Source organism: Pelophylax lessonae, assembly GCF_965119305.1.
Source record: "Pelophylax lessonae genome assembly, chromosome: 11".
NCBI lineage: Eukaryota > Metazoa > Chordata > Amphibia > Anura > Ranidae > Pelophylax > Pelophylax lessonae.
This window is the reverse complement of record NC_138778.1, coordinates 73,034,250-73,054,565: the sequence shown is the minus strand read 5'-3', so window position 1 is coordinate 73,054,565 and position 20,316 is coordinate 73,034,250. Positions and strand designations below refer to the sequence as shown.

The following is a 20,316-nucleotide window of genomic DNA, read 5'->3' as shown; positions in this document are numbered from 1 at the left end:
TAATTTTCTGTACTGGGAAAGCTTCTAACCAACCGCTAAAACAATCTACACAAGTTAAATCATACTCATACCATCCCACCTTTGTCAACCGTATGTAGTCTATCTGCAATTAAATGGGTATAAAGGTCTTTGGATATGACCAGTTGTTGTTTGTACCTTTTTCCCTGGGTTTAACTGTTCACAAATCAAACATGCTTGACAAAATTGTTTTGCCATTGTTTCAATATTTGGTGCAAACCAAATTTTTAGAAACCGTCCCTCCTTTGGCAACATGAGAGGGGAGATGCACCAGTATAAAGCAGAATACATGGATCGGGGGGCACAAGGTCTCCCATCCTCATGATGCCAAATACCTTTTTCATTTTGCTTGCACTGGGCCTTTTTCCATTTACTCATTTCTTTTTAAGATGCTGCGTCCTGCAACTTCCCCAATGTTTCCTCATCAAGCCCCATTAAGAAACACACTTTTTCACTTCTCCTCTCATCTATGGGAAACAGAGCAGCCTCTTTAGCAGCTTTATCTGCTTTCTGGTTTCCAGCAGTAACAGGGTCACTTTCTTTTGTATGAGCCTTTACCTTTACCACAGCAACAGCAGCTGGCAAGATGATAGCTTCCAATAAAGCCTTTATCTGAACAGCATTTTTTATTGGTTTACCTTGGGATGTCAAATAGTTTCTACTTTTCCACAGCGCAGCATAATCATGCACTGCGCCAAAATAGATATTAACTGATTGACCTGCTATTCGACATGTCTTTGTTAATGCTTCTAGCTTGGCCACTTGGGCCGAACAATGGCTTGGCAATGCTTCCTGAACTATCACCTTTTCCTGATCCAATATAGCCATTCCTGTGACAGGTGAACCCTTCTCTCTATAAAATCTGGAACCATCCACCTTTAATTCCATTTCTGGGTTCTCAAGAGCAACATCTGTCGCTGTTGTGGATAATTCATAATAGGCCTCTGTACTATTACCACAATCATGTTCCCACACCTCTGGTGGCTCAGAAATGACAGGGAGTAGAGTGGCTGAGTTCAGCATATTACACCTTTTGATTATTATGTTACTTGGTGTAAGCAATGCTAACTCTGATCTGGTCAGTCTAGCAGCAGACAAATGCCTGGTGTTCATGTGATTAACCTCCTAGGCGGTAATCCCGAGCGTGACTCGGGGTTGGTTTTTCATATCAAGAGCGGTAACCCCGAGTCACGCTCGGGGTGGATTGCAGAGAGCGCAGCGGTGTTCTCTTACCTTGTCCTGGCGATCCAGCGATGATCTCTCATTGCTGAGATCGCCAGCCGAGAGTCCCGCCGCTCCTCCCTCCCTCCGTCGGTCTGATCACTTCCTAGTTCCGTTCCCTGCAGCAGCAATGCTGCATGGGAGCGGAACTAGGGAGGGAAATTAAAAAAAAAAAAAAAAAAAAAAAACGTTACACAAAACACATTTTGTATTATATATATATATATATATATATATATATATATGCATATATGCATATATATATATATATATATATATATGCGCATATATATATACCGGTATATATATATATATATGCATATATATATATATATATATATATATATATATGCACACACACACATATATATATATATAAAATTATATTATTGATTCAATTATAATTCATGCATTATATATATATATCTATAATATATAATGCATGAATTATAATCTAATCAATAATATAATTTTATTATATATATTATATATTAAATAATAAAATAATATTATTGATTCGATTATAATTCACTTGTTTGTGTTTCAAATTTATCACATCTGGGATGTCTACTAGACTCTTGTTTTGGTCAGGTTTAAGTCAGTAATTACTAAGAATTGTAGGCCTATAATACATAACGCCCAATTTCCATGAAAACAATTGTACCGCTTTTGGTATGTAATTCCTGACATAATCATACCACCAGGGAGGTTAAGCACCTGTTCCACTGCATTAGGGACCATTGAAATCAAGGTATTTCCCAATACTATCTCAGCAGTTTTCTCCACCGTCACCATTGCAGCAGCTGTAGCTTTTACACAAGGTGCTGCTGCACAGATAAAAGGATCCAGTGGCTGAGAATAGTAGCCCACTGGCTTTTACCTGACCCCATGTCTCTGTGCCAGTACTCCTGATGCTGGATTATTTGCCTCATGACAAAACAGATAATAATCCTTTTTGTAATCAGGCAAGGCTAAACATGGGCTTGTCATAATGGCTTGTTTCAATGTTTCTATTGCTTGCTTTTGTTCCTTTGTTAATTTGAAATTTGTAATTTTACTAGATGTCAGTGTATATAGAGGTTGGACAATCTGTGAAATGTTTGGAATCCAGGTTCTACAGTAACCCACAATACCCAGAAATGCCCTGAGTGCCTTCTGATTCTTTGGGAGACGGTATGCTTGTATCACAGCCTTTCTTTCTGATGTGAGATGCTAAAGACACAATGTACCAGGAAAACCACTTTCTCCTGGTACCATTGTAGCTTTTCTTTTGAAATCTTACATCCCTACTCTGCTAAAAATTGTAAGAGACTTAGAGCTGTCTTTTCACTCTTCTCATAAGTATCTGCACATTAACAGAGATTATCTACATATTGCAGTAGAGTAACCCCTGGTGACATCTGTATCTGATCTAACACCTGTTTGAGCGCCTGGTTAAACACACTTGGTGATATGAACAGGCCCTGTGGAAGTCTTTTCCATGTATACAAAAATGGGTGTCCTCTTTTTTTGAGATTTTATAGGCAATTATTAACAAAAAGAAATTGAATCATCCAAAAAATATAACATTTATTTGATTTCATGTATAAAACCGCTGACAGATCCCCTCAATTGGGAATTTCAACATTAAAAAAGGACCCTTACACAACCTTGGGTCAAATAGTCAATTACATCAAATTATCAAAATGTTGGAGCCTTCCGGGCCCTGTCAAAATGATAGAGCTCATGTGCTTCCATACAGTGCATACAGTAACATGTAACTATGCCCTTAGTGGTAATTCCAACTATTTGTAGGAATCTTCATTCACGTGACCCTGTCTTGTTGAATGCTGGAATTCCAACATGTTTCAACTTCAACTTAGTTTTCTTCAAGGAGGTTATTTACTACTCTGCAAATTATAAATGGCCATTGGTCAATGTTACAATCCTACCCATTCTGGTACAAATTGAGATACACAGTTTTCTCTTCTATCTACATACTTATTAGCATATGTCAGGTGTATTCAACAGCTCCCCTCTGATATCAGACAGAGAAAGCAATCCCTCGTCATGTTACACACTAGGACCCCTGGGCTCATGGTATCTCCATAAAGTAGTACCCCTTGTAGGGGTTTTTCCCCTTCATAAGAGAGTTGTCTTTTCCATGTATAGCTGCATTTAATATTCCCACCTCCTCTCTAGAGGTGGCCCAGAGTGTTTCTGGCAACTCTGCAAGCAATCTCCTGTGCTGCTGCAATTAACACATGCAGACTATAGCACATATTTTGTTCTACTTCAGTCAGTGGTGAAGTTGCAAAGACTCCCTCTGGAGCATTGTAATTTCAATAAAATATCTCTTCCCAACAGATTACAAGTCTCTGTATCAGACAACAGGAAGGTTGACTGCAAGGAAACATCTCCTAATTTCACCTGAAGAGGAGGAGTTTCTTGCAATATCATTGTGGAACCATTTAGTCCCACCACCGGCACACTGTGCCCTTTGGGCAGAGGGGAAACAGTTTGTGTAGATATTACACTTTTACTGGTCCCTGAGTCCACCAAGAAGGTAAACTCCCTCTCTTCAGAAAATGGCATTTCTTTTAAGGTTAACTTTACAAAAGTATCTTGTCCATCTGTTTCTGAGATTGCTAGTCAGTCTTTCTTAACCCACAGTTTCCAGACCTGCCTCCGTGGCAGATGGCATTCTCGTGCCATATGTCCAGGAACCGTTTTCTCTCTCCCACCTCCCCAGGTACTTTAGTGACCTCACTGGCCAACATAACCCTTTGTGGCTTCTTTGCCTCCATATCATCCATATTCTTTTGTATATTGGATGCTACAGTGGTCAAAGCTTGAAGACTCATGGTTTTCCACTCTCGATAGCGTATAGTTAGCTTATCCTAAATAGTTTTCCTGAGTTCTGTTTTCCACATTGTGACTAACATGGGAGCCAGGGCAGTAGAATCGGGGTCCTGCCCTGTTTCTGTAACAGCCATTTTGAATTTGTCAGTATATTCATGTACCTTTTCCTTAATCCCCTGTGACATTGTACTTACCTTAGTCCAGGAAGCAGCAGGGAATATTTTCCCTATTGCCCCCTTCATCTTAATACACTGACTTATAGCAACTTCTGGGGAATCTTCCGGAATTGGGCTCTTACCTAGCTCTCCATCATATAATTCTGCTTCCCGTATTATTAACTCATAATCGCTTGTTTGATTATTCATAAAATATCTTCCCAGTTTGCTCTATAACTTGTTGCTATGTTGTGTACTTTTTGAGCGAACTGGTGAGGGCTGTGCCTTGGTTTTGGAATAGTATTTCAAAATGTATTAATTTCCCCAGGAGTTCAGGGAATACGATGGGTTATTACACCTGTCAAATGCTGGTTTTGATATAGTCTCTCCTTTAACTTCCTTTCTTTTCTAAGGTTGTAATGAGGTTCCCTATTGGCCTCTCCAGTGGTATCAAGAGCGTCCCCCTAATCTCACTCCTTATCAGGCGGCAAGGGGGGATACAAATCAAAACCATATGGAGACACTTCCCCCGGTGAACTACTATATCCACTCACCTCATGTGATGATCCCACGCTAGATCCTTCTCCTGCTGAAACCCCTCCTGCCCCCAAAGGGGCCTTCTTTGGAGCTGATGCAGCACAAACGGGGGTGGACGAACATCATGACCAGGTACCTCCCTAACACTGCTTGATACACCCTTTGCAGCTGGCCTGTTGGGGTCCCTTATGAGAGTTTTAGCCAATAAATGGGTGCTCATAACCATCTCTTCTGATATTTCCCCCCTCTTTCTCTGACACCTTTGGCAATACTGCCAATAGGATTTTGAATTAGCATGTTTCGTCCAGCCCGCCCAGAACACCAGTTAATTTTGGCTTGTCATTTTGCTTTTAAAATTGTAGTGTAAAGCAGTCCAAATCTTGATATTTAAATACTTAACCACCTTCTTGCCATAACATGCTTTCAATTCCTGGCAAGGAGTAAAAAGGTGGTCCCTTAATTTTTGCACCTCCTCTCAACTGATTTCCCATTTTGGAAAACCCCTATATACTTTATTTTTCCCTTTTCTCCCAGAATTGAGTAGGCAAAAGCTTGGCCAAAGCTTCCGCTTATTTATAACATACCTTCCCTCTAGAAGATGTCTCCTTCCTGCCCACATGACACTCAATTCTCTTGCACCTTCTTCACAACCCACTTGAAAAAGGCATGCTTCCACCCCCGGAAGGTAAAACTGAAAGGGTTGGCTACCTAAATTACCTGGATATTACCTGCTCACCTGGTTGGTTGCTATATTTACCAGAAATCTCAATCCTCCCCTGCTGCTGCCTCTTACTTGGGGCAGTCTTATGCATTCACAGTTAACCCTTCTGGTGTATTGTGATGATCACACAGAATAAGGAGGTAGCCCTCTTTACTACTGGATACCTACACTCTAAATTCCTTAACTCAGCACAGATTTACACTTCACACCAATATGAGAAATTTGAGATCACAGATAACAAACCCTCTCTGCCTATCCCTTCACATTTTTAACACCACAAGTAAAAAAAATAAAATGCAATAACATATAAAAACAGTGTCAATTAAACATAGAAACATAGAAACATAGAATGTGTCGGCAGATAAGAACCATTTGGCCCATCTAGTCTGCCCAATATATCTGAATCCTATGAATAGTCCCTGGCCCTATCTTATATGAAGGATAGCCTTATGCCTATCCCATGCATGCTTAAACTCCTTCACTGTAATTATTACTCCCAATCCATCACATATATTGTGGATTATTAGTAGGTCACACCTCTGGGTCACATTGGCTGGATTCATGGACAATGTTCCTTAATGCTACATATTCCCCACAATCTGGCTCAATGACTCTGAGGGTCAGAGATGCGGAACGGTGTCAATTTCCTTTTAAATACAACTATTGTCAACAGAATCCAGGCAATAGCCCCTAACACCATCACCAAAATTTCAAAAACAAACAAAGGTATATGGCATTTATCAGCACGGTACAGATATCTAACCTCCACTTGGCTCTGGGCCAGGTCTGCCTAACAAGGAGATGCTTAGCACTGTTAGTTTAGAGAAAACAGAATAGGAAATTAAGCTTTACAGAAAGTTGTTTAGATAGAAACAGACCAGCTCGGGCTTATGATAGTATCCCGGCTGACATTGATCAGCCTCAGTGTCTCATTACACCATATAGTTCTTCCCTGGTCAGCCTCCTAAAGCTGAAACTGTCCAATGCATACCCCCTGCCTCCTTTTGAGGATTTTATCCCAAGACCTTTCAGGGTGTGCTATCACACACACACACACTGGATTCTCTAAGAACCAGCATAGACCAAAGGATCAATGCGAAATATGAAAGTGAAACAGTACAGTAGGTGAGAGAGAGATCAAGGGAGAAGTATTTTGGTTAGTACTCTGCTTTTAACTTAATTTACTGTCACGCCGAGCGTTCCGGGTCCCGCGACTTCCCCGGAGCGCTCGTAGCGTTCTGCGGGCAGCAGCGCTCCGGTCATCGCCCCCGACCGTGAGCGCTGTCCCCCTGCATGTGGCAGGGATGCGGTCCGCGCGGCGGGACATTCCCGTCCGCGGACCGCATCCCAAGTCACTTACCTGCCGGGTCCCGTCCTGTCCTCCTCCTGGCGCGCGCAGCCCCGCTCCCTAGGGTGCGCGCGCGCCGCTGCACTAAGATTTAAAGGGCCAGTGCACCACTAAATGGTGCCTGGTCCAATCAGTGCAAATTGTATAAAACCCCACTTCCCCTTCCTGTCCTTGCCGGATCTTGTTGCCTTAGTGCCCTGAGAAAGCGTTTTGTGTATTGCCCTGCCTGTGTATCTGACCTTTTGCCGTCGTCCCTGACTACGAACCATTGCCGCCTGCCCTGACCTTCTGCTACGTCTGACCTTGCATTTGCCTTGTCCTTGTACCAGAGGACACGACCTGGTTGCTACTGCCGCAGCAAGACCATCCCGCTTTGCGGCGGGCTCTGGTGAAAACCAGTAGCAACTTAGAACCGGTCCTCTGGTATGGTCCACGCCATTCCCTCACTGACACAGAGGATCCACCCCTTGTGTCCTCACCTGCCGCCAGTCCGGATCCTGACATTTACTTTACTTCACATTTACACACGCGTACAATTTCACACGCTCAGTAAGGGGTTTCCCTTACCAGAAAACCACAATTGCCTCCACTCTCTCACAGTCTCATCACCCCTCCATTGGACTGGCCAGGCGTTAAGCCAGCACAGCCTTTTTCTTCTTGAGCCCCGAAGGACTTATAGCCAGCAACCCTCATGACTACGGTTCAGGAAATCATGCATACAGCAAAAGTTGGTATGAGATAGAAGAGAGGCAGCAGCATGTAACATACACACCCTGAAAGGTCTCGGGATAAAACCCCTGTATTCAGTACAATGGAACAGAGCTCAAAAAGCAGAACAGTCCTGCACAATCCAGGACTGTTGGGTGGTATGTAACCATTAAAAATGCATGAGTAAAATGTTAAAAAGAAATTGTTAATTTCTTTTGGAAATAACTGTGCCATGCTTTTGTACGGGAAACAATATTTTGATGTAAACTCAATTTACAGACCTTAAAGGAGTTGTAAAGTCAGGAAGGTTTTTTATTTTAATGCATTCTATGCGTTAGGATAAAAAGCCTTCTGTGTGTAGCAGCTCCCCTCAGCCCCCCATAATACCTGGCACCGCAGCTGTCAATCAAAGTCAGTGAGCCAATCAGGAGAGTGAGGGGGCGGGGCTGAATGGCAGCCCTGTGTATGAATGGACACACGGAGTTGCAGCTTGGCTCTGGTGCCACCCTAGAAAGCTTCTTGCTGTGGGGGCACTCAATAGTAGGGAGGGGCCAGGAGCAGCAACGAGGGACCCTAAAAAAGGAGGATCCGGGCTGCTCTGTGCAAAACCAACTGCACAAAAGAGGTAAGTATACCATCTTTGTTATTTATTTTTATTTTTTTAAACAAGACTTTACAATCACTTTAAGAATATGCATGCATAATACATACTAGGGGGAGTACAACTTGTGGAATCAATGGTGGAGAAGGATCTGGGTGTTCTGGTAGATCATAAGCTTAATAATAGCATGCAATGCGCAGTTACAGTTTTGAAAGCAAGCAAAATCCTTTCTATCAAGAGCAATATTGGACTCCAGAGTAAGAGATATCATTTTTCCCCTGTACAAGTCATTAGTAGGACCTCATCTGGAATAAGTAAAGAAACAGAAAAGGGCCTCTAAGTTCAGTATTTATTAGATGAAAGAGGTAGGAAAACAAGCGAATACTCACATAAGGTACAAGTAAAAAAGCTCATCTGTAGAGTAAAAGCCTGGCGAATATCATCCTCCAGTCAAAGAGTGTAGAAGCCAGGATAACCACTGAGGATAGGAGAATGCCGGCAATTCTGAGTCTTCCAGGTACAGCACGAAGCTCGTACGGAGCACGTACGCTCCTTTCTCAAGTGTATACTTGAGAAAGGAGTGCACATGCTCTCTGTACGAGCATTGCGCATGCTCTGAAACGCATTGGGGTTTTTCCCTTCACCCTGACGTCACACGCCTACCAGCGTCACGTTCCCAACTGGTCCCCATCGAGCAATATGCGGGCATTCTCCTGTCCTCCGTGGTTACCCTGGCCGCTACACTCTTTGACTGGAGGCGCTTGAGGACAATATTCAACTGGCTTTTATCCTACAGATGAGTCTTTTTACTTGTACCTTATGTGAGTGTTCACTTGTTTGCCTACCTCTTTCATCTAATAAATACTGCACTTAGAGGCGCTTTTCTGTTAGTTTGCAAGTAATTTACAGAGCTGGCTTCACTCCTGAGAAGAGTTTTTTGCCCCTAGTGCATTCTGCTCTTTAGAAATTTGTACATTGACAGGTGCTATTCACCTTTTTAAGAACTCCTCCCAACATATGGACTTACTGGACTAATTATGTTTTATATTAATATCTGTGTTTTATGTATTTCCCTGTGCATGGGCATTTTACTCCTTTTTTCATCTGGAATATGCAGTTCAGTTTTGGGCACCAGTTCACAAAAAGTATATCGGGGGGAACTAGAGAAAGTGCAGAGAAGGGCAACCAAACTGATACAAGGCATGGAGGAGCTCAGCTATGAGGAAAGATTAGAGGAACTGAATTTATTCTCTTTTGAGAAGAGGAGATTAAGGGGGTGATATGATCAACATGTATAAATACCTAAGTGTCCATATATTGAACTTAGTGTTAAATTATTCACTTTAAGATCATCACAGAGGACAAGGGGGCACTCTTTACTTCTGGAGGAAAGGAGATTTAATCTCCAAATACTGAAAGGCTTCTTCACATTATAAGCTGTGAAAGTGTGGAATTTACTCCCTCAAGAGTTCAAAAGAGCTGGATTCTTTCCTAAATGTACATAACATAATTGGATAATAACATTTATAGTTAAAGTTGATCCAGGGATTATCTGATTGCTTCTTGGGGGATCAGGATGGAATTTTTCCCCCTGCTGGAGAAAATTGGATCATGCTTTGCTGTTTTTTTTTTGCCTTCCTGTGGATCAACAGTGGGTATGGGATTGTGTATATATACTAGGGATCAACCGATTATCACTACAATGCCGATATATTGGGGGCCGATATACACTTTCCCCGATATATCGAAATCGGCCCCTGAGGTTACCGATATTGCCGATATTTCGGGAAAGCGCTTGTCCCGGGTGATGCCTGCAGCTAGAGGCATCACCCCAGTACCGGCGTCCATAGCCGACGGTCGGCTGTCTTGTAATGACAACCGATGCCAACTTCCGCGGCTCACCCGAGACCCGGGAAACCATCCTGCACGGCCGCCGAAGACCCGATCAAAGCCGCATTTGGCTTTGATCGGGGCGCCATGTAAAAACCTGGAAGTGATGTCATGACATCACTTCCGGGTACGCAGCGCCAAATTCAAAAAAATTACAGCATTCAAAACAGCCAAACTTGGCATTTTAAATTCTTTTAAGTGCAAAGGAGGGTTTTGGGTCTTTTAGACCCCCAGATCCCTCCACAACTGTACCTGTCAAGAAAATAATTTATTAATTTAAATGTACAAAAATATTGGCCAATATCAGCTGATACCGATATTCAATGGCCAAAATATCGGTATCGGCTTTAAAAAAATTATATTGGCTGATCACTAATATATACTGTAGATATGGAATTGTAAAAAAAATGTTTTTGTTTTGTTTTCCCCTTTTTATTGGTTGAGCTAGATGAACTTTGTGTCTATTTTCAACCAGACTAACTGTATGTAACTCCATAAGTTTCCTTTATGTTTCATAAGCTGTCATTCACAACAACGCAGCTTTGAAATCATGCGAGTTCATGTGAACGATTCACAATTTCAAAGCCGCATTTCAGTCCGACTTCGGAGGCGACTTGAAAGAATCTGTGTGAGTTCATGCACATATGTCTATTACAATCGCCCCTGAAGTCACCAAAAGTAGTGCAGGAACTACTTTTGGATATCAGTGAGGTGCCGCAAAGTTGGTGTCGCACCAATTGGGACTCTCCCATTGCCAGCAATAGGCTGTGATTTGACCTGTCAAATTGCATTTGTCAAATCGCGCCAATGTGAACAGGGGCTAAAGCTGGTTCATATCTCTGTGCTACAGTTAAATGTGAAAGGAAGTGGGAAGAGGGAGAGGGAAACTATATAGGACCTTTTCACACCTATGCTTGTGCATTACCACATTCTTCAATGAACATGGAATATTGTGATTTCAGCCAAAAAATGTATGATTTCCCTTTATTTTCTGTCTTGACAAGAAAATAAAACTCCATTCTGCATTTCACCTGCATATCAGTCCCAATAAAGCAGAGAGGCTGCAGGAAAGAAGACCTGAATATCTTGTATTTCTACTGCAGGCATAAATACATTTTCTAAGCTCAAGAAAAAAAAAATCTTTGTTAAAGTAATGCATCACATGGTAAATTGCTTTGCTTGATATTATATGAGTACGGTACATTGTTTTCTGTAGTGTGTTATTGATTAGTAGCAGATCTCCAGTTTAGCAAAGGAAGGTGGAGATTGCATCAGTCCTATTTTCCTCCTCTATTTTCTAAAAGCACAATATCCTATCCAGAAAGCCTATGCAACAACACAAGAGATGACACCCACAAGACATGCTTCCCACAATCCACAGCATAGAGAACATATTGTACTCGATGACACATCTTTGAGATTCACAAATGTTATGCAGAGAGAAATTTGGCATGTTATAATTATGTTTCAAAAATTATAGTTAGCCCTAACACTTAACCCAACACCTAATTGGCTTCCCTGGCTTCTTTGTGGACAATAAAATTGGCTTAATGTATAATGCTGAAATTATAAGAACACCTTTAGCCCTTAATTTGACAATGCTTGCATTTAGCTGTCTCCAGCATAGTAGCTAGGCTTACTGTATCTACTGTTTCTGATTCTCATTTTAGAGAGAATATAGATTTCACCACTCACTGCTGATTTAGAAGAAATTATATTATATTCCATGTCCATTCCTTAAGAGTCAGTAATGATAACTATATCTACTATAAAAATACTTATGTCTCAACCGCAGACATGCCACACATCTTGCCAAGGGGAACTAAGGCATGAGTTGAATTTTGAAAGAATTTTCTTTCCAAAATCTTAACTATTAATTTTTTTTGAATTTCGCACCATTAGTGGGCTGCAGCAACTGCTGATTTTCATGGGGCCAATGAATTTGAGTGATCAGGCATGTTGGAAATGTTTTGAAAAATTAACAATTTTCTATTTAACCTCCCTGGCGGTATGATTATGTCAGGAATTACATACCAAAAGCTGTACAATTCTTTTCATGGAAATTTGGCGTTATCTATTATAGGCCTACAATTCTTAGTAATTACTGACTTAAACCTGACCAAAACAAGAGTCTAGTAGACATCCCAGATGTGATAAAAAAACGCATGAATTATAATCGAATCAATAATATTATTTTATTATTTAATATATAATATATATAATAAAATTATATTGATTAGATTATAATTCATGCATTATATATTATATATAGATACATGTGTGTGTGCATATATATATATATATATACATATATATATATATATATATATATATATATATATATATATGCATATATACATATATATATATATACAATATAAAATGTGTTTTGTGCAATGTTTTTTTTTTTTTTTTTTTAATTTCCCTCCCTAGTTCCACTCCCATGCAGCATTGCTGCTGCAGGGAACGGAACTAGGAAGTGATCAGACCGACGGAGGGACGGAGGAGCGGCGGGACTCTCGGCTGGCGATCTCAGCAATGAGAGATCATCGCTGGATCGCCAGGATAAGGTAAGAGAACACCGCTGCGCTCTCTGCAATCCACCCCGTGCGTGACTCGGGGTTACCGTTCCTGATATGAAAAACAAACCCCGAGTCACGCTCGGGATCACCGCTAAGGAGGTTAATGATGGGAGAATCGTGTGAGAAATATAATCGAAAAATAAATGCTCATGAGTGCAAGAAAATAAAATTCCCAGAAAGAAAAGAAGATTCCCAGCCACAAAAATTCTTTTTTGTAGCAACATGAGGGGAAATTGAAGGTTTGGTTGGTCGAATTTAGAAAACAATGGTGGCACCATCGAAACGCAAAACACACAAAATTTCTGATTTTCAAAAGAAAATCAATTTGGAATGTGACCCATGTATGGCCTGCATACTGTAAATGAGGGCTTGCTAGGGTAGTCTTTAGCTCATGACCACAACCCTAAAAGTTTTATTTGAACTTTGCACAGCCGTTGGCAAGTTTAACCTGTTCCTGCCCAGCCCCAGCATCCCTTTAATAGGATCTGTATGCCCCTGGGAAGGAAGGATCAGCAATTATGGGGCCACTATGATTAGCTATCACAGTGGTCACATGATCGAGATCCAGTGCTGGCCTCTGGCTACCAATCCTTAGTGGGGACTGAGAGCTGTCTGTGACAGCATAGAAACATTGACACATATGTGAGCTGCGTGGGTGGTAAAGCCCACCATTTTGCACACATATCTGTTATGCGGGCAACAAAACGCTAATTACTGTTTTCTTATTTCTCCTAGAGACATGGCATTAGTTAGTCGGTGTCAGAATATGAAACTTGTCACTTACATTTCTGGCTCTGTGGGATTCCAGTCCAGATCCTGGTAAAAAATTGCCTGATGGAGCAGTGGTGGAAAAAGGGATTCCAGCATAGGTGTGCGCAGCCTATTGCATTAGGGTGTGCACCCCAAAGTTTAAATACACATGCATGTGTTTGCCTACATGTATATGGCCCCGGTACATTACTCTCCCTGCTGGCAAAGTGAAATAGAAGTGTGTGGCACTTCTCTTATGGCAGAGCAGGTCAGAGGGAGATCGTTCCCATCTCCTCACTGGCAAACAGAGCGATAATGCTAATGTGCCCTAGGTGATTAGGGTGTGCCCAGGCACACCCGGCACACCCTGTGCGCACGCCTATGGATTCCAGTGCTCAGAGCAAAGCCAAATTCTGCCCTCCCTTTTAACCACCATGAAAGAGTAAAAAACAAAACAAACAAAATGAGCCAGGAACGAATGGAGAGAAGTTTAAGGAGAAGTATGGCCAAAGCTTTGGATCACAGGAGTGCAGTTCATTCTACACTCCTGTGGCACTTTTTCAGCCAACATAGTCGGCTGAAGTCACTCAGTCAGTCCAGGCGCTGGATTATTCTCGACTTTAAAGTCACCCAGATGCCTGGACAAAAAACGGTTGCAACCCCTTCCACAGCCCAGCTGTGAGTGAGCCCTGGAGGGGCAGAGCAAAGAGCCCTAGGTGAGTATACATTTGTTTTTGTTGGAATTCCCATATTAGGTTTAGTTTTGTTCTGCTTCAGGGTTAGGATAAAGCAGTTGTAAACCCACACGCCCCTGTGTTAAAATCTGTGTAAGAAATGCCTATACACCGAAAATACCTTTTTTATTTCTCTTTTCTAAAAGTCACATGACCACCTCACTAATTCTGGGCACTTCTTGGTCCCAGTAAACACTCCTTCAGTCTGCCCTGTAGTCAATGACAATGATAGCAGGCCATTGTCAATCAATGTTATTATTCACTCCTATAGGTTTCCAGTTGCCTACGTCACATGCAGCACCCCTAGCTGGTGGGTAGCTAACAACACTGACTGACAGTAACTGCTCAATAGAGTCTTGCTATCACTATCATTGATTGCAAGGCAGATTGGAGGAGTAAGGGGGATGTTCTGTGGCTTGGACCCACCCACCTACAGGGCTGTGCAGAGTAGGCCATAGACTGCAATGCAGTGGTAAAGCTACAGAAGGTATGTGCACCTCCAGATTGCCACCACCAAGAGAAAGAGAACATCTGACGGGATCAACAGGTATTCTCACAAGGTGTAAAAGAAAGTAAAAGAAGGGCACACATTGTAGATATATTTATTCCTAAGGCTTTCACAAAAAAGCTATTCTGTCGAAGGGAATGCATGAGGACTCGAGGGCATACATTGCGTTTAGAGGAGAAACGTTTTAACCTTAGGCAACGTGGGGACTACAAGATTGTGGAATTCTCTACCACAAGAGGTGGTTTCTGCGGGTAGTATGGTGGCTTTCAAAAGACTCTTAGACGTACATCTCAAGGATCAGAACATTCAGGGGTATGTGAGATGATTACAGCCACACACACCTACACAGGTTGAACTGGATGGACTATTGTCTTTATTCAACCTCACCTACTATGTAACTATGTAACACATTTAATCTTTACTACACTTGAAGTACTAAAGGTTGTTTTAGGAGTTAGGTTAAGGAATGGTTAAGTGAAGGGTTGCCTAGGGGTTAATTTAGGGTTAGGGGTCAAGGTGTTGATAGCCATTTTTTTTCTGAGAACTCCCTGGTGGTTTACGGTTCCACAAGGCAGAATTTGTCACCAGAATTCTTGACTCTGCCTAGGTGCTGCTGTTACTGTAAATCCAAAATGATAGTGTCACATTCTCTGTAATGTAAAACAAATTAGGGTGTCCAAATGAGAGAGCCCAAGAGAGTGAATCTTCTATTATTTAGGAGGGAGAAGACACAAACTACCTGAAAGAAGTCTTATATCAAATAATAAAAGTGTAAAGTGCCAGATTATTCATCCTCTACTTCCTGTTGAACTTTTGACTTATAAGCCTAAAACTAAAGGCTCAAAAATGGTAAATCAAGTATTTCAAATGCTTACTTGCAATGTTTTCCTTTCCATGTATGATTTTTTATTTACTTGCAATGTTCCTTTGAACTTAGTATAAAATTTGACTAATTCAGAAGGAGTTAATTCCTCGTTGCACATCATGGCCCTCTCCCCCTCTACGAATATCTATTTACCCTTTGTGAAGACCCAGCATCTCTGCCCTTCCCTCCCCTACATAGCCTTTTGTGTTGCTGCTTGGAAAGGGAAGGGAAATAATTTAGAGTGTAAAGCCCCGTACACACGCATCGAAAATTGGCAGAGAATTTTCGTCCGACGACCGATCTGCCGATTTTCGGCTTGTTAGTATGATGCTTCCGACAACCAACTCCGACTTTTCGGCCAAAAAAAATCTGGTGTGCAGACTATAAAATTTTTGTTGGCCGTCAACACAACGGCCGATTTGAGGGCAGTCAGTACAGATTTCGACAGGGAAAAATCTGATGAGCAAGTCTGGGCATGCTCAGAGATGAAAGAACACAAAGAAAGCAAACCAACACATGACATCACCTCTGAAGTAGAATTTTGTCGGGCGAGAAAATTCGTGTGCAGTCTAGGCACATTCCAACCAACAAAATACAACTCTGGACAAAAGACGGACGATCGGTCGGCCGATAATCGTTGTGTGTGTACGGGGCTTTACTTGAATGACAGCTTTTGTCTGCTGGGGTTGCTGACAACACATCCAAGATGGCGATTTTTAGCAGCAATCTCAGATCTTTTGGATGTCCACACAAGGGAGGCTTTTATACGTAAATAACACGCATAAAGCATGGTAAATGCATTCAAAATCTTAGGAGAAACTTTTTGTTGAAATGAACGGTCTGGCAATGGTGTCACTTTAAAGTGCACCTTAACCTTCCCACCTACTTTCTCTCATTTTATTCTCCTTCCCTCCACTTTTACTATTGGAGCTTCCTGGGGTACACACATCATGCATCCCAGGAGGCCACGGGGATGCACTACTGTGCATGCACCATGCCATGCCATTAGGGGGCCAGTAGTCTCTTCCTGCTTTAGGCAGCTGTCCCCATAATGATGTGCCACAGTGTATGCATGTCACTGGGGGGCGGCTGCAAGAAACCAGGAAAAGACAGCCAGCCTCCTGAAAATGTCACAGGAAGAGAGGGCAGCGTGGGACTCAATGTGGTGGAGCACTACAGAACACCACTGGATCACTAGGTGTGTGAGTATTTATTTTTTTCTTTGTGGATAACCCACCTTTAGAGGTAAGGGGAGGGGGGCATAGTGTGTGTGTGTGTGTGTGTGTGTGTGTGTATGTGAGGGGTTGAAATCCCTTTCTTAAGCATTTGCAGTGACACGCTTTATGCTGTACAGTATGTGTCTTAGATGTAAAAAAACAGTGTCTGTGGCTGGACATAATAAGTTTTCTTTTTTCTGCTGCTGTATTTATTGACAGGTATATTTATATCTGCCCATTGTATGAGCCAGCGAAGCTCATAACATATTTTAATGTAATATTTAATATGGATATGGTCAGTCAGGGCTCTGCAACCATATTTAACATTTTTGTGTCCGATAGAACCATTTATTATTTAGGTATTTACAACACTATAATAGTAACGTATTTTTTGCTCCATAAGATGTACCTGACCATAAGACGCACCTAGGTTTAAGAGGAGGAAAACAAGAAAAAAATATTCTGAACCAAATGGTGTACTAAAATATTTATTAAACAGAATAATAATGCTGGCTGGCACTGCTGATGGGTACTGCTGGCAGCCAGGTGATGCTGGTCTCAGTGGTGGGTATAATGCTCAGTGTGGGTATATACACAGTATAATAGCAATAATAGTGTGTACTTGCAGAGATTTGCTTGTAGGCACTGTCTGTGGCTGAGCCCTTGAGGAAGCATGCGGTTGCAGTATAGAGTAAAGCCGCTGCTTCCTGTGTATGGCTCCTCCTCTCCTCAGAAACTAACAGCTGAGCCGGGAGTCGGGAGACTCGGGGACACCGCAGGGAGACTCGGGAAGACGCGGGGACACTGCGGGGAGACTTGGGATCAATGTGCATGGACCGCCCAGTACCCAACATGTAGGGATTTGGTCATTATTCGCTCCATATGACGCACAGACATTTCACCCCAATTTTGGAGGGGGGGGGGATCCGTCTTATGGAACAAAAAATACGGTAGATATTTAAATTAACATTCGTATTAACATTTCTATATGTAGCAGGTTTTCCAGGCATTGAGCCTGATGTAGGTCTGCCATTGTTACCGGTTACCTCTCCAGCCCCCAGAGACATTGACAACCCACGGCATCTTTGTTTTGTGGTTTTATTGTAGATAAGGGGATGGGAGAAGGGAATGAGTGGGATACTCCTTAGGCTCAACTAAATACACTTGGGTCTTTATCCAGGAAAAATGTCTGTTAGCGCTGCCTTGACGCCAGCCGACGCTAGCCAACGCTCACTGACTCTCAGAACACACTGTAACTTGATATAAGTGCTGAATTCTCGACTTTAAGTCCAGAAGATCCAGGAAAGTGGATTATAGAACTACTGACACAACGGTACTGCAAAGTCACTGGCTACTCCCCCCAGCCTTGCACTGGCTTGAGGTAGTTTGTTGTAGGTTCTTGTATGGCTGCAACTCTCAACTGACACTCTGTACAATCCAGGGCCCAAACTGCAGGTGCCCCCTTTAACCTTGAACTCTTCGGGGTTCACTGACTATGTACCCCCTCATTAACTTCAGGGTCCTCAACCTAGGTACCCCCTTTCCTCAGCTAGCTGACACTGGATCCTAGAGCCTCTTCTGGAGTGGTCCCCTCTGACTCTAGGCAGACCCCCAGGGGCAATCCTCAGTACTCACGACCTGTGTAGGCTTTCCTGGGACTGGACCCCTCTCGCTCTCCGCAGGTTCTCGGCACACCGGATCCCCTCAGCTCAACTCAGCACTCTCTGGATTCCCAGGTGACACCCCGAGACATCCACTTCCTCAGATAGGAGGAGAGACAGCCATTCTCTCCCTCCTGGGACTCTGCTCCCGCCATAGATACCGTGTCACGCACTTCCCCCAAACTTATATCCACTCCCAGAATCCTTTGTGGCATAATCTGCCTTCTGGGGTAGTTACAAGCTTGAATGTGTCCCCTTATTGGGCTTCCTCCACTACCCTATGAGAAGCCTCTCACAGGAGCCAGTGGGGAGACTTCCCCTTCAGCAAACACATCTGGAACCCATGACACCTTAATTAAAAGAAATCATGGCCCTGCTGTTAGGCAGACAAGGCCCACTATACATTTACCTAGCACCTACCTGTAGGGTGCTACATATAAAAATTCTAAAAAGTACATTTAATGACATGACGAATGTCATTCAAAAGTACTTAAGACCTGTGCTTTTACATTTTGAAATAAATGGACTTTCCCAAATGAAAACACATACATAAACACACATAGGTTGAATTGGATGGACCAGTGTCTTTATTTTAGCTTACCAACTATGAAAACCATATTAATTGTTAGAAATGTGTTTGTTTGAGAAAAACTATCCATCCTGCTTCTTTTAATTTTTTCATCACTACGGTAAAAAATCGCAGTAACAATTAGAAGATCAGACCTTCATGAAATGAACATTTTCAAACAAAATTGTATTATGGGCTGCACAGTGTGTAAGTGGTTGGCACTTCTGACGCTTTAGGGTCGTTGGGTCAACCATAGCACTACCTGTATGAAGTTTGCATGTTGTCTCTTGGCCTGCTTGGGTTTCCTCCCACACTCCAAAGACATGTTGGAAGGTTACTTGGCTCCCGTCTAAATTGCCCCGAGTATGTGTGAATGTGAGTTAAGGATCTTAGATCCAAAGCTCCTTGAGGGCAGGGACTGATGTGAATATACAATATATGTAAAGCATTGTGTTAATTGTTTGTGCCAGGGGCGTAACTACAGGGGTTGCAGGGGTTGCGATTGCAACCGGGCCCCATGCTCCAGGGGGCCTATGCGGCTCCCCTTTACACCCTGATAGAAGGGGTGGTGGGGGCAGCATGTAGAGAAATCACTGTCCTCCTTTTTCCTCCTGTAGCTGCAGGAGGAAAATGGAGGAAATTGGTTCTTCTGTATGCTCCCCCCTCCCCTCCTCCTATCCAGTTCACTTGTGTTCTGCTGTCTCTGGGCCCCTGTGTGCTCCCCTGGTCCCCCCCCCCCCACCCAACTGTGTCCCCTCCCCTCTCCTGCCAGCTGCTGCAGGGGATGTGTCACAATAGAGAACCAGGAAGGGGTCGGTGAACATGTAATTTACCAGCTCCTTCCTTTTCTGAATGGACAGAGTCATAGTCAGTGACATTGTAAAAAAATAAAATAAAATGATAAAAAATAATACAATTAAAATACCAAAAAATAAAAACTACTGACACCAGTGGGTGAACTTCCAGGATCGCAAAGGTCACACTTGCGACCGGGCTCTGGCATTCCACCACCGTGGGGAGGCCGCCAAGTTGGCAAGAAGGGGGCCCACTGCAGAACTTGTGAAAGGGTCCCGCTGCAGGACCATAACAAAGGGCCCCGTATCGAGAGTAACGGGCCCCAGGATCAATGGGAAGAGCCCCAGGCTTGAAGGGAAGGGCCCCGGCCAGGGGTCCGGGGGGCTCTTCATGGTTTCTTGCACCGGGGACCTGAAGGTTCTAGTTACTCCTCTGGTTTGTGCTATATAAATACCTGCGACAGATAAATAATACTAATGTGTAAGCAGCTTAATTGATGTGACTGGCCTTTCCTGCATAGGGCAGAGGTGTAACAACTGGGAGCCTCCTGTATTCTATATAAATATGGTCAGCATGAAGAGCTTCTTATAACCACT

At 42.7% G+C, this 20,316-nt stretch overlaps 1 protein-coding gene across 7 annotated transcripts in view; it reads left to right on the top strand.

Moving 5' to 3' along the window:
* Window positions 1–20,316, top strand: part of SRCIN1 (SRC kinase signaling inhibitor 1) — a gene marked incomplete at its 3' end in the record, with an annotated part of 894,005 nt that overhangs the window by 199,668 nt on the left and 674,021 nt on the right. The window lies entirely within an intron of this gene.